The 15,706-nt window shown below is 36.6% G+C and overlaps 1 long non-coding RNA gene across 1 annotated transcript in view; it reads right to left on the bottom strand.

Moving 5' to 3' along the window:
- LOC134472815 (uncharacterized) overlaps positions 1-15,706 on the bottom strand; it is a 38,597-nt gene that overhangs the window by 14,046 nt on the left and 8,845 nt on the right. The gene's annotated exons all lie outside the window — the stretch shown is intronic.

The raw sequence follows: 15,706 nt of genomic DNA on the forward strand, positions 1-15,706 counted from the left end.
GACTACGTACAACTACTGACAAAACACACATGTGCACATATGCACACACACCTACAATCAGATGAGTCCTCAGATACTACAAAGCCACAGTGTACAATAGCTAATGATCAATCATTTGCTCATAACTAGAGTTACTAAACAAACGTAGATGCTGAAGTTAAAAACATCAACAGTTTACTTTATCTAAAACATTGCTCTTTTGTATGAAATCTGATTCTTTCATACTGAAGTTGTTGTTATACTAATTTTGGCATTTTTTATTCTTCTATCAAGATTCTAGGCAGCTTTGCTAAGGAACATTGACACCCCTGATTAAATTTTGCATTAAAACAAATGCTGCATGACTGACACACTAATCTGGATCAAGAGCACAAAGGGCAGAGATCATTGAACAGAGCTCATAAAGAGGAGCCTGGAAGGTGATGGGCGGCACGTCGTCACTGTTGCAGTACTCATCCTGGGGGAGGAAGCACTCTAGCCTGAAATCACAGAGTGAAAGCTGGCAACCCAGAGACCTTTGCAGAGACACAGATGCTATAGACTGCACATCCTGGTGAGTGGTATGGATTTGGTCATTTGTGAGAGACTGGTCATTTTCAAGAGAGGCCAACTGAGCTTCAAACTCAGAAAAACCACTGTCTCCTCTCCTGGCTTTCAGTTAAGTTCAAGACCACAGAAGTGACACTGACTGCTGCAGGCTGAAAAAATCTGGTGTCACCCTCATGAATGGAAAGTGCCCTGAACGTCAATGGCAATAAAGTTGAGGCTCACTGAGATTATGCACTACCTCACCATAAAGCAAATTCTGGCTTGTTGGGATAAATCAGCATGGACCTAGATTCTGTCTACACATTTTCTCTACCAGTGATAGCAGAAATGCAACTTGGGGAGGAGAGTTTCCTTCTCTCTCTCTCTCATTATTTGTTTTGCTTTTTATGCTTGACCTTTTCTTTATATGAATGTAAACATGGTTTCCGGTTTTCTGGTGATTGTGTTTCTGTTCTGTTCTTTCTTTAATTTCTTCTTTTCCTTTCCTTCCCAGACTGACATTGCCTAATGGTCACTGAAAACGCTGTGGGCCAGTGTAAAGTGACCAGAGGATGGGCCAACAAGGCAACAACTACTCAACTCATAAATTGAAGAGGTAGGATCTTACAACACAACTGAAAACACAAAAGCGGTCTACACCTGGAAGACACTTTCAGTAGTCATTTCCTAAAGGTTCTAAATAACAGCAATCAGGATATCCACCATAGGCAATTCAGAAGCATCAACTCAAGAATTAAACTAAGAAAAAGAAAATTAGAAAATGAGAAGGCAATTCCACAAGTGCAACTCCAGACAATCAGTGAAACAAAGGCAAGACAAGGGGGAACGGAGGTGGGACCACTCAAAAGCCAGCTACCATGACTGTCTGAAATGATCACATCAAAATAAATTAACAAGGATCTAGATCAAACTAAATCAGAAATGATTTGATAGAAAACAAACAGATAGTGGCCATAATGGAAAACACCCCTAGGTACTGTACACCAGATACAGATTAATAAATAGAGGAACTTAGGAAAATGAGAGAAACCATGAAGACCAACATAGATACATAATGGAATTCATACAAGAGACTCAGGGAGATATCCAAAATATTGAAACTTTCACTGAATGTATAAACAGCAGAATAAACCAATGTGAGAACAGAATGTCAAATACCAAACACATGTTTTTGGTTAATAATTATGAAAAGAAAGATTTCCTAAAAATAGAAAGGAATGATAAGATGTCCATCCAGAAGGTGCTATATCATGTGAAGAAGTATAACATAAGAATGGTTAGAGATGATGAAAATAGCAGGAGATAGCACAAATAACAAAAAAAGACTGATCAGAGGCACCATGGCAGAAAACTTCTCACCAAGATAAAAGAATCTGACACACCTATAAGTTAGTCAAATAGAACTCTATCTATGACTAGAAAACCCACAGCAAGGCATAAGACGGTCAAGATTCAAGAAATGCAATTCAAAAACACAACATTAAAAGCTCTTAGAAAAAAGAAACAAATTACATACAGAGGAAATCCTATCATAAGCACAATTGACTTCTCAACATAAACCCTCAGGTCAAGGAGATCCTGGAGTGAAAGGTGTCAAGTGCCTTGCTCCAAAAGATCTTAAATCCAAACTGATATCTGTTGCAAACCTATCTTTCAAAATCAATGGGAACATAAAATATTTCCATGACAAAGAACTGATAAAATACATGAACACAAAATTAGGACTTCAAAATTTTCCAAAGGACACTTTAGAAACAGAAAAAAAAGTATAACTCCACGAAATCCACAAAATTAAGCTGTCAGGCAGAGCAAGTGGTAAAGCTCAAGGGATAAAAAGAGAGCCTATTTTAGGAAAATAACATGGTAAGGACAAGTCAATATACACCTGTTATGATGATCAATGGGCCTTCTATTCAGTTCATCAGTCAAAGGAAACACATCGATACAATGGATCATGAAGTAAGAAACAACAGTGCACTGCACAGAAGAAATGCAATGAATTCCAAAATCAACTCATAGACCAAGAGTCAAAGGATGGCAACCAATAATCCATGTGATAGGAACCTGAACAAAACAGGCTCAGCTATTGTGTCTGCAGACAAAGTTGATTTCAAGCCAAGAAGAATTGAGAGAGAGAAAAAAGGTCCCTACATCCTTGGAAATGGAACAATTCAACAGGAAAGCATAATCAGCACAAAATATACACAACAAACAACATCATAGTCAACTATATGCAACAAATCTTAACAAACCTGAAAAAGCACATAAGCACTAATATGGTTACTTTGAAGATCTCAATCATCCATTGACACAAATAGACAGGTCAGCTAGACAAACAGCCAACAAATAAGTATTAGAACTGAACCAAATTTTGAAAAAGTGAATGTAGTGGATATATACTAGGTGTCCCACCTTACAGCATCACTTTCTTTTCAGCTTCTCTAAAATAGAAAGCATACTTCTCATAATCAAACTTGTGTATATGTAAACAACTTGAAATATTCCATGCAAATTACCAGATCACATAGCAGTGAAATTGAAAATCAATGACAAAAGAAACCAAAACAGGAAATTTTAAGATCATCACTCCCAGTGGTTAAGTCCCTGCACAGCTTCCAGCCACACTAGACTTGGCTCTGAAGGTTTCAGGCCTGGGTGGGCCATGGCCAGCAACCTTTGTTCAATCTGGGAAACTGGGGCTCATGAGGTGAGTTCCAGCACATCAGCACGGGCCCAGCTAGAGTTTAAGATTTTCACTCCAGGGCTGGGGAATTAGTTCAGCAGCATAAGCATCTGCCTTGCAAGTGTGTGGTCGTGAGTTTTATCCCTGGTACCGATAAAAATGAAAAAGACAAAAAAAAAAAGATTATAATTCCCAGTGGATAGGTGGCCACCCAGCGTCCAGCCACACTAGACTAGGCTTGGGAGGTTTTGTGGTCAGTCTAGACCACATCCAGTGAATTTGGTCCATCAAGGGAGCTGAGGGCATATGAAATGAGTTATAGTGCATCAGTGCTTGCCTGGGGAGAGCTTCAGGCTGTAGCCCACAGTTGTTAGAGTCTGCCCAGCTTTCTGAAACACAGGAGGTGGCACAGGAGGTCTTGTGAGTCTGAATAGACAATGCACAGCAAACTCCATTCAGTCCCAGGAACCAAGGGCATAGGAGAAAATTTCCAACAGCTTTGGAACATCACTTAAAACACAGAAATATAGGAAAATGACAAGAAGAATTACCAAAATAATCTCAAAACCCTGGTCCATCCCAAGAAAGCCTAAGAGTCATGCACCTAGAAGAAAATACATGTAATATACTTGAAATACCTGAAATAATAGCAACTGAAATACAGAAGTAACTCCAAAAAGGATTAAATGAATGCAAATTAGAAATAATCTCCCAAGTAAAAGAAGAAATGTTAAAAGTAATGAAAGAAATGCCAAACATATTTGAAGAAGACACAGTTAAAAATTAGAGGAACAAAGCAAAAATAAAGAAACCCTAGATAAAGAATATAAGACATAAAGAGAATAAATGAAGCAGATTCAAAGAGATATACAGGAAATAAAAAATACCATTGAAAGTTGCCCAAACGACCTCAACAATATTGAAGATAGAATTTCAGACCTTGAAGGCAAGAATGCAGCTAGTGCACAGGAAAGGAAAGGTCTTTTAAAAATAAGAAGGAACCAGGAAATAACAATACAACAACTGCAAGATGATGCAAAAAAGAACAACATAAGATTGATAGGGACAAATGAAAAAGAAAGGGACAATACAAATGATATCAAGAGGCCAATTACAGGACTGAAGCTAAAAATTTATAAACATGAGAATGGAAACTGACATTCAGATTAGTGAAGTATAAAGAATTTCAAATATCCATAACCAAAATAAAACTACAAGCAGACATATAATAATCACCATTCTAGAACTCCAACATAAGAATAGAAAATTAAAAGCTGTTAGAGAAAAATGACAGATCACCTATAAAGGAAAACCTATCAGGATTACAGCACACTTCTCAACACAAACAATGAAGTCAAGAAGAACATGGCGCAAGGTATTGCACATCTTGAAGGAAAATGATTTCCAACCTAGACTAATGTACCCTGCAAAACTGTCTTTCAAAATGGATGGAGAAATAAGATACTTCCATGACAATGAACAGCTGAAGAACTTCATGATCACCAAGCCAATCCTGCAAAGAATACTGAAAGACAGTTTAGATGCACTTAGAAAAAATCAACTAAGCAAAGCAGACAATTACACAGAATGAAAAGGTAAAGATTCAAAAGCAGATATATAACATGTCAACAATAAACCAATATATAACAGTTGTAACCATTAATATAAATGGTCTCAATGCACCAATTAAAAGAAACAGACTGGCAGAATCGATCAAGAAACAATATCCAACCATATGCTGTCTACCAGAAACCCATCTAATCCAAAAGGAAACTCATAAACTGAAAGTCAAAGGATGGGAAACAATACTTCACGCAACAGGAACCCCCCCCCCAAAAGCAGGGGTAGCTATTATGTTTTCAGACAATGTGAACTTCAAACCAAGAATTATTTGAAGAGATAAGAAGGTCACTACATACGAATTAGTGGAAAATTTCAAGAAGAAGAGATAACAATCTCAAATGTATAGACACCAAATTCCAGAACCCAAGCTATACAAAGCAAGCATTAATAAAAATGAAAAATCAAGTAAACAATAACACAATTATAACAAGAGACCTTAATGCACCATTGACACCAAGGGATAGATCAACTAGACAGAAAATCAGCAAAGAATAACAGAACTGATTCACAGCTGTGAAAAAATGGACTTGATATACGTATACAGAGTGGTCCATCCAACAACAACATATGCAGAGTGGTCCATCCAACAACATCAGAATATGCATTCTTCTCAGCAGTACATGTGACATTCTCTAAAGTATACCATACACTAGGCTGCGCTTGGCAGGATTCAGGCCTGCCCAGGACACGCCCAATGACATTCTCCCAAACTGGGAAACTCAGCTGGTGGCTAGGGTAAGTCCACATGCCACCATGAGCCCCAGGAGACATTAAGATCATCTCTTCTGAAGCTCAAGGGCCCATTAAGAGCCCAGGAACACTAGACTAGCCTTGGGAGGCTATATTACACCACAGTGACCTTCTTCAATTACAGGATTTGAGAGCAAGTGAAGTGAGTTCCAAGGCATTGATCTTTGCCCAGGGAGAGCTTTTAGCTCATCATCAACAGTGGTTAGGTCCCTGCCCAGCTACCTGGAGCACTGAAGGTGGCATAGGAGGGCCTGAGAGCCTAAGTGGACCAGGCTCAGCAACCTCCATTCAGAACCAGGAGCCTAAGGCAAAAGAGACAATTTCCAGCACATCAACAGGAAGCCTTGGAACAATACTTGAAAAACAGAAATATAGGAAAATGACAAAGCAGAAGACCAAAATGCAATCTCAAACCTCCAGCCCATCCCAAGAAACCTTAGGACTTATGTAAATAGAATAAAATATATACCATACAACTGAAATAAGAGCAAGTGAAATAAAGAAGCAACTCCAGGAAGCTTTAAAGCAATTAAAACTAGAAATAATCTCCCAGGTAAAGAAGAAATGATAAAAAAAATAGAGAGATGTTGAACATATTTAAAGAAGACACAGTTAAAAAATTGGAAGAACCAAACAAAAAGGTAGAATCCCTGGATGAACAATATTAAAAAAAACACAATACATAAAGCAGATGCAAAGACATATACAGGAAATCAAAAATTCCTCTGAAAGTGGTAAAAGCCATCTCAATGAAAGTGAAGATAGAATTTCAGACCTCGAAGACAAGATTGCAGCTAGTGAATAGGAAAAGAAAGATCTTTTTAAAATAACAAGGAATCAGGAAATAACAATTCAACAGCTGGAAGATAACACAAAGAAAAACAACATAAGATTGACAGGGATAAATGAAAAGGAACAGGACAACATAAAGGACGTCAAGAGGATATTTAGAGAAGTAATAGCTGAAAATTTCTCAAACATGACAATGGAGACTGACATCAGGATCAGTGAAGCTTGTAGAACTCCAAATATTCATAACCAAAATAAAACTACATGCAGACATATAATAATCACTATCCCAGAATCCCAGTATAAGAATACAATATTAAAAGCTGTCAAAGAGAAAAGACAGATCACCGATAAAGAAAACCTATCAGAATCACAACACACTTCTCAACGCAAATGATGAAGTCAAGAAGAGCTGGGGGTATTTCAGATCCTAAAGAAAATGATTTCCAACCCAGCGTGATGTACCCTGAAAAACTGTCCTTCAAAATGGATGGAGAAATAAGACACTTCCATGACAAAGAACAGCTGAAGAACTTCATGATCATCAAGCCAATCCTGCAATGAAAACTAAAACACAATTTAGATACACTTAGAAAAAAAACCACTAAGCAAAACAGACAATTAAACAGAATGGAAAGGTTAAGATTTAACAGCAGAAAAATAACATGTCAATAATAAACCAACATATAACAGTTATAACCATTAATGTAAATGGTCTCAATGCACCAATTAAAAGAAACAGACTGGCAGAATGGATCAAGAAACAACATAAAAACCATATGCTATCTACAAGAAACCCATGTAACCCAAAAGGATACTCACAAACTGAAAGTCAACGGATGGAAAACAATACTATATGCAACAGAAACCCAAAAACAAGTGGGGGTAGCTATTCTGTTTGCATACAATGTCAACTTCAAACCAATAATGATCAGAAGAGATAAAGAAGGTTGTTACATCCTGGTTAGAGGTAAACTTCAAGAGGATGAGATAACAACCTTAAATATATATGCATCAAATTCCAGAGCACCCAGTTATATAAAGCAAGTATTAACAGAAATGAAAAACCAAATTAGCAGTAACACAATTATAACAAGAGAACTTAACACACCATTGACACCAAAGGACAGATCAACCAGACAACATCAACAAAGAAATAACAGAACTGAATCACATATGTGAAAAAAATGGATTTGATAGATATATACAGAGAGTTCCATCAAACAACATCAGAATAAACATTCTTCTATTAACCCACAGAACGTATTTAAGTAAATACAAGAATTGAAATTATTCCATGCATGTTTTCAGATCATAGTACCATGAAACTACAAATTAATAATAAAGAAACTGCAGAAGCTCCACAAACCATGGAAATTGAATAATACACTTTTGAACAATCAGTGGACCACAGGGCAAATTAAAGAAGAAATTTAACAGTACCTACAAAGAAATGAAAATACAAACACAATTTACCAGAATCTTTAGGATGCAATGAAAGCAGTCCTCAGAGGAAAACTTATTGCACTGAGTTCCCGTATTAGGAAACATAATGAACCCAAATAAACACCTTGGTGCTACACCTCAAACATCTAGAAAAAGAAGAGCAAGTCAAGCCCAAAGCCAAGAGAAGGCAGGAAATTATAAAACTCAGATCAGAAGTTAATGCAATAGAGACTAAGAAAACAATCCAAAGAATCAATGAATCAAATAGTTGGTTCCTTGAATGAATAAGTAGAATTAATAAGCCCCTAGCAAAACATTAACAAAAGAAAAGAAAAGTTCAAATACATGCAACAAGGAATGAATAAGGTGAAATCACTACAGACTCTGTGGAAATCAAGAAGATCATCAACACCAATTTCAAAAACCTCTACTCTCATAGGTCCGATAACACAGAAGAAATGGACAGATTTCTAGAAACACATAAACTACTATATCTGGCTCAAGAAGATGCAAAATTGCTGAATAACCCATTTTCTACTAATGAAATTGAAAATGTAATTAAGTCCTTACCTACAAAAAACAGTCCAAGCCCAGATGGGTTTACTGTGGAATTCTACAAGAAATACAAACAAAATGTAATGCCAACACTCCTCAAACTCTTCAGTGAAATCAAAAGGGAAGCAATTTTTCCCAAGTTATTCCTGGAAGGAAATATTTCTCTAGTACCAAAAACTGAGAAAGAACCTACTATAAAAGAGTACTACAGTCCAATATCCTTAATGAATATAGATGCAAAATTTCTCAGTAAAATATTGGCAAACAAGATACAGCAAATCATCAAGAAGATTATATGACATGACCAAGTGGGATTCATACCAGGTATGCAGGGATGGTTCAACATACATAAATCTGTGTATATAATCCACCATATCAATAGAGCCAAAAAGTAAGAATCACATGTTCGTTTCTATAGATGCAGAAAAAGCTTTTGAAGGTCCAACACTCATTCATGATAAGAATCTTACAGCAAAATGAAATAGGTGCTCTTTACCTCAATATGATAAAGGTCATCTACTACAAACCAACAACCAGCATCATTATAAATGGCCAAATACTGAAAGCTTTTACCTTAAAATCAGATACAAGGCAATAATATCCCTTATCACTGCTCCTATTCAACACATTACTAGAGATACTACACAGAGAAATTAGACGAGAGAAATAACAGAAATAAAGATAGGAAAAGAGGAAGCTAAATTATCATTATTTGCAGATGATATGATACTCTACATGGAAGAACCCTAAAACTCCTTTGAAGGACTCCTAGATATAGTAAATAAACTCAGCAATGTAGCTGGAAACAAAGTCAATACTCAAAAATCAATAGCATTCCTATACACTGACAACAAAATCACTGAGAGAGAAATAAGTGAAGCCACAACCTTCACAGTAGCATCCAAAAAATGAAATGTCTAGGAATTAATCTCATGACAGAAGTAAAAGATCTATACAGGGAAGATTAGAATCCCTTGAAAAAGAAATTGAAGAGGATCTCAGAAAGTGGAAAGACATCCCTTGGTCATGGGTAGGAAGAATAAATATTGTGAAAATGGCATTCTCTCAAAACTTGTATACAGATTAAGTGCAATCCTAATGAAAATACCATCAACATACCTCATAAATCTAGAGAAATCACTCCTAAAATTCATCTGGAACCTTAAGAGACCTAGAATAGCAAAGACAATTCGAAGCAGCAAAGGCAAGGCAGGAGGCATCAAAATCCCTGACTTGAAGTTATACTACAAAGCTATAGTAATAAAATCAACATGGTACTGGAATAAAAACAGATCTGAAAATCAATGTAAAAGGTTAGAAGATACAAACACAACTGCAAACACACTCTATCACCTTATCTTGGGGCCAAACATGTTCACTGTAAGAAAGACAATCTCTTTAATAAATGGTGCTGGCAAAACTGGTTTTCCATATGCCAAAAACTAAGACTAGACCCATGCTTATCACCATGTACGAAATTAAAATCTAAATGGACCAAAGATCTGAAAATTAAAACAGAAACACTATATCTGTTGGAAGACAAAGTAGGTAAAAAATCTTGAAGATATATCGTTAGGTAGAGAATTCAAGAAGAGGAATCAAATGGTATGGGAAATACTTCCCAGAATCAATAACTAGTATCACGTCTTATTAAAAAGTTCTACATATCAAAAGAAATCTACAGCATAGTGAAAAGAAAACCCATAAACTGGGAAGAAATCGTAGTGAACTGTCCCTCAGACAAAGGACTTTTGTCTAAAACATATAAAGAATTAAAACAATCAAACCCATGAAATTCAAAAACCCAGTCCAAAAAATGGGCATCTGAGATGAATACACAGTTTTCAGATGAAGAAATACAAATGGCAAATACATACAGGAAAAAATAGTCATCATCATTAGTCCTTAGAGAAATTCAAATTAAAACCACACTGAGATTTCATCTCATTCCAGAAAGAATGGCCAGGGTCAAGAAAACTACCAAAAAATGCTGGAGAGGCTGTGGGGAAAAAGGAATTCTCCTGCAATGTTGGTGGGAGGGCAGACTGGTGAAACCATGGTAGGGGTCAGTCTCGACATTCCTCAAAAATTAGGAATCGGAAGTCCCATTTAACCTAACTATTCCACTTCTAGGTATATTCCCAGGGAAATGAAACTATCATATCACAGTGATATATATTCTGCCATGTTTATAGCAGCATAGTTTGTAATAGCCAGATCTTGGAAGTGTCCATCAACTGAGGAATGGATAAAAAAGTTGTGGTTATTTTTATACTATAAAGTACTACTCAGCTATAAAGAATGATAACATTAAGATATTTATAAATAAATGGACGCAACTTGAGACCATACTCATAAGTGAAATAAATCAAACTCACATGTATAAATACCGTATGGTCTTCCTAGTGTAAGAAATAGTAAGAGTGCATAAGATTTTATGGTTATCATGATTCCCCATTACATTGCTTTGAAGTCTTATAATGTTTTCATTGATTAGTTGAAACAGTTTTATTCTGTTTTGTTTGATTTTACTATCTGTGATTGTATGAACAGCTATTTTGAAGAAAACAAAACATTATGATATCCACTGATGAGTTAATATCATCTTGCTTGGAAGTCCTATCATGCTTTTGTTTTTCTGTTTCCATTGGTACTATTATGTTGCATCTTACTGGATTTTAAATATGCGTGATAATATAAACTAATTTTTTTGGACAATGAGACAATATAGTAGCCGTTGTTCATTCTCTATTACTTGGTTCTGCATGCCCTGTAATACTTTCATTCTCTTTAATGGTTTTAAACTATTTTGTTATGTTTGATACTATTGTATGTGAAGGTGTGCTCAACTATTTCAAAGAAAGAGACATAATGGTACTACTGTTAATATCATGTTGTCTAGTGGTGAAGTACAGTGTTGCTTACATTGTTCTGTTCTGTTTTGTCTTAGTATCTTTTTAAAAATTTTAAAAAGAAACCAAAACAGCTGGTCCATGGATATAGCTCAGTATATAAGGACCTGCCTGGCAAATACAAGACTCTGAGTTTGGCTACAGGTAGATAAAAAAAGAAACCACAAGAAGTTCAGGGGCCGGGGATTTAACTCAGCGGCATAAGCACCTGCCTTGCAAGCAGGCAGTCGTGAGTTTGATCCCTGGTACCGATAAAAAGGCAAAAAGGCAAAAAAATGTTCATAAACACATGGAAATTAAATGACACCAAGCTGAATACCCAGTGAGTCAAAGATGGAATTTAAAAAGAAATTAGACAGCTTCTACAATTAAATGATAATGGCAATACAACATACCAGAATTTATGAGACACAGTGAAAACAGTCCTAAGAGGAAAATTTATAGCACTGAAAACCCACATCAGGAAAACAGAGTAAGCTCACAGAGAAAACATAATGCTGAACATCTAGCTTAAGGAAAAACAAGAGCGTGTCAGATTTAAGATCACATGAAGTAAGAAACTTTCAGTCAGAACAGAAATTAATGCAATGGAGACTAAGAAAACAATGCAAAGAATCAATGAATGCAAAAATTGGCTCTTTGAAATATTAAACAGGGTGGAAAAATCCATAGCCAGAGTAATCAAAAGAAAGAAGGAAAAGTCTCAAATCCATGCAATTAGGAAGGAAAATGGTGAAGTGGCAACTGATCTCCCAGAATACATACCTCTTTCAACAGCTTACATGCCAGTAAAATGGAAAATGGAGTAGAAATACACAGATTTCTTGATATAGCAATTACCAAAGCTGAATCAACAAGATATGAATATTAAATAAATCAATTTCAGTTGATGAAATTGAAGATGTAATTAAAGACCTACAAGTAAATAAATCTGAAAGCCCATATGGTTCACACTGAATTGTATAAAAAAATTAGAGAGGACCTAATGCCACTGTTTCTCAAACTCTTTAATGTTCTTTTCAGGTAGATATTACCAGAAACTCTTCTCTTTGCAGTTTGCTGTTGGTTATCTCTAACAGCAGAAGTTTCTAGCCCAACTGATCTACAACATTTATGATAAAAACAGGAATATAGAACAAGTAACTCAATAAGATGCTTAAAAAGGATGTAACTCCTAAAAATCTATCTGGCAGTCAATAAAGTGGAGAAAGTGTCCAGGAAGCAACTCAGAAACCAAATGGTCAAATGTTTGGAGAAATCAAAGAAGAAAATGCATACCATGTTCAGTGAGCTCAAACAGGATGTAAACAAGCTGAACATTTTAATTAATAAGACATTTGGCAGCCTTCAAGAAGACACAGACAGCTGATTGAATGCCACAAGACAATTCAGAATATGAATTAATGACCTAGGAAATAATTGATGGTTGTAAAAATGAAGAAAGCACAGTTCCTGGAAATGAAAAGCACAGCTGAGCACCGTGCCAGAATACATGACCAATTAGAAGAGAAAGTACCAGAACTTCAGGACAGGAAGGGTGTAGTAGATATCTCAGGGATTCTTCTTGTAACAAAAGAAATGATGAAAAATCGATCTTAGAGTTCATCAATGACTCTAAAGACACAACCTGAACAGTACAGAAGTCAATAAAAGACTGAAGAAACAAAGGAAAGTTCTAAACATTTTTCCCCAAAATTATTGCAGAAAATTTTCAAATCTAGACACTGAAATGAACATCCAGATAATGAGGCATTTAAAACCCCAAGGAGATACGTTCACAAAGGAATCTCTCCACAACACATTATAGAAAAAAATCAAAGAAAATCAGAACAAAGAAAGAATACTAAAAACCCCTAGAGAGAAATATCAAGTAACTTCAAAAGATAAACCTATCAGAACAACAGCAGATTTCTTAAAATAAATTTTAAAGCCAGGAGAGGCTAGAGGAGTTATCAAATTCAAAAGCATTTCAATGCACATTATAATATCCTACCAAAATATATTTCCATGTTTAGGAAAAAATACAGAAGTTCCATGACAAGGAGTCATTAAGGGAATTCATGACCAGCAAACCAGCAACACAAGAAATTAAAAATAAATCAAAAGGGAAAAAATAAATGGATTAGTGACACAAAAAGAAACAATGATGGGCAATAGTTGGCATCATTCAGTGATAACTCACAATGTAAATAGTTTATAGATAATACTTTAAGAACAAAAGACCACAAGGTCAGAAATTGTCGATATTCAAAATCTGAGCCAGGTGTTGGAGCAACTGCCTATAAAACAGCATTTGAGAGGCTGAGACAGTAGGGTCACTGCAAGTTCTAAGTCATCCTAGACCACAAAATGAGTTCCAGGCCAACCTGAACTGCACAGCAAAATCTTATATCAACAAAGACCAAAAAATTCATAATTCAAGTATGAATGAAAACAGTAAAAAATACACATAGCAACATGCTCCAACCAGAATTGGGAGTTGGAAAAACTAATTCAAGCAATGAATTTTTAAAAATGTGTAAACAACTAGAATTTTCATTTTGAGTGCTAAAATTTTTGGATGGAGGTGGCAGTTACCATAATGTGCGCCCCCAGAAAATTCCAAAAGAAATTTGTTCTGCACAGTTTAACTTTGTAAAATAGTTTTCCGTTTTATTAAGAAAAGCAAGACAATTGTAGATAAGTCTTCTGATCTTTTTAGAGTAGAACTGCCTGACTTACTTTAAATGGCATTTAGGATGTCAGGTGTTTGTCTTTTATTACAAGAAATTCAAAATTTTTCCTTTGATCCAAATAAGTGGATGAAAATACACAAAGTGTTATTGAGTTATCCTCAGCAAGTATACTCACTTGCTGAGTGAAGGATTTGATGACACCCATATTTCTTCACTGTGAAGCTAATAATCTGCCTACTGAGGGACCATGGTGAGAGATAAGACTTTACAAATCTTTGTTGGTCGTGGGCATGGAGTCCAGAGCCTCCAGTAAGCTCAGGTAAATGTACTCACCCTGACTGACAGCCTCAGTGTTTTCCAATATTTTTCAAAATAATCTTCTTAATTTCTCCAAGTAGCCCCAAAACCCAAATGGAATTATAGGAATGTGCCAGTCTACCCAGCTGGCTTTAGGCTTTTATATAGACAATAAAAGTTGGTGTAATTCTCAGGGTCTGCAAAGCAAAGGAATTAACACAGGACACATAATTTACAGCAATATTTTATCATATGCACCCAAAGTTTCAAATGAAAAACTATGCAGGAGATCCATCCACACACTAGACATGCATAGAACCCAGCTAAGGGCTGGGTCTCACAGCAATGCTCTCCACCTGTCCAGTTATATACCTAGAGCCCATGACAGAGTCCACTCATATCCAGCTAATGCTTAGAGGACATGACAATACATCATACAAGTCTGCATCAGGGATCTGCACTCAGTAGCCCAAAGATCAGTGGTGGAAACCAGAAAGACTTACCCAGAAGGGTGAAGGACCAATGCCAGCAGATGTGGGCCTCTGCACTGGAGCCAGGAAGCCACACTGAGGGGAAAGACCCAGTTCCCTTGAAAAGAACCACAGCTGTCCTCAGTGACAGGGAGGACAGGAGCTCCTCTAACAATGAGGACAAGTGAGTTCGTATCAGGAAATCCAGTGTGAAAACCTTCACCAGGAGAAAAACAGCATCTTCCCCTTTAGTTCTGCTTTGATGTTGTTGGTAATAATCCTCAGTTAGGTGTGCCGCACCCAGAGCCATGCAACTCAGTTCAGCTGGAAGTTTCAAGTGGTCCATTCCTGAGTCCAGCACAAGCGCACTCTCTCACATGGTGTGGACTGAGGTGCTGGGCTGTGTCTTTTCCCTATCATTGACAAGGTCACACTGATTGTATTTGGCCTTCAAACAAGGAAAAGACTATGTGCAGAAAGGTTGCACCTTCCTCATATTGAGAAAAGGCGAAGAACCATATGGGAGAGAGGATGGGAAGGGATTCCAAGTGGCCACAGGAAGGTATCACATGCTATAAATGTGTGTTCTTTATCATCACTGGAGTGATAGTTTCCAGATATTTCAAACAATTTCTGTCTTACAGTCACCACACACTATCCTCAATCTTCTCTACCATGTTATCTTGAAAATAAAAACTACACAGACATACAGACACACACACACACACACACACACACACACACACACACAACACACACACGCACACACTCAAAATCTGACTGTCCCAATCTGCCTATTGCTGCTTTGCTTGCCATAACAGAACAGCAATCAGCCAAGAGAATGGTGAGGAATCATCTTGTGCACCACACAGGTCATCGCCAAGGTAATCATCAGTGAGGGCAGGTTCCCCTTAGCTTATTCTAGTTTTGGAAATCACAGCTGTATATTTACCCCTG

The sequence above is a fragment of the Cavia porcellus genome, unplaced genomic scaffold, assembly GCF_034190915.1.
Source record: "Cavia porcellus strain 051 isolate PalLab524CR breed Dunkin Hartley unplaced genomic scaffold, mCavPor4.1 scaffold_25, whole genome shotgun sequence".
Taxonomy (NCBI): Eukaryota; Metazoa; Chordata; class Mammalia; order Rodentia; family Caviidae; genus Cavia; species Cavia porcellus.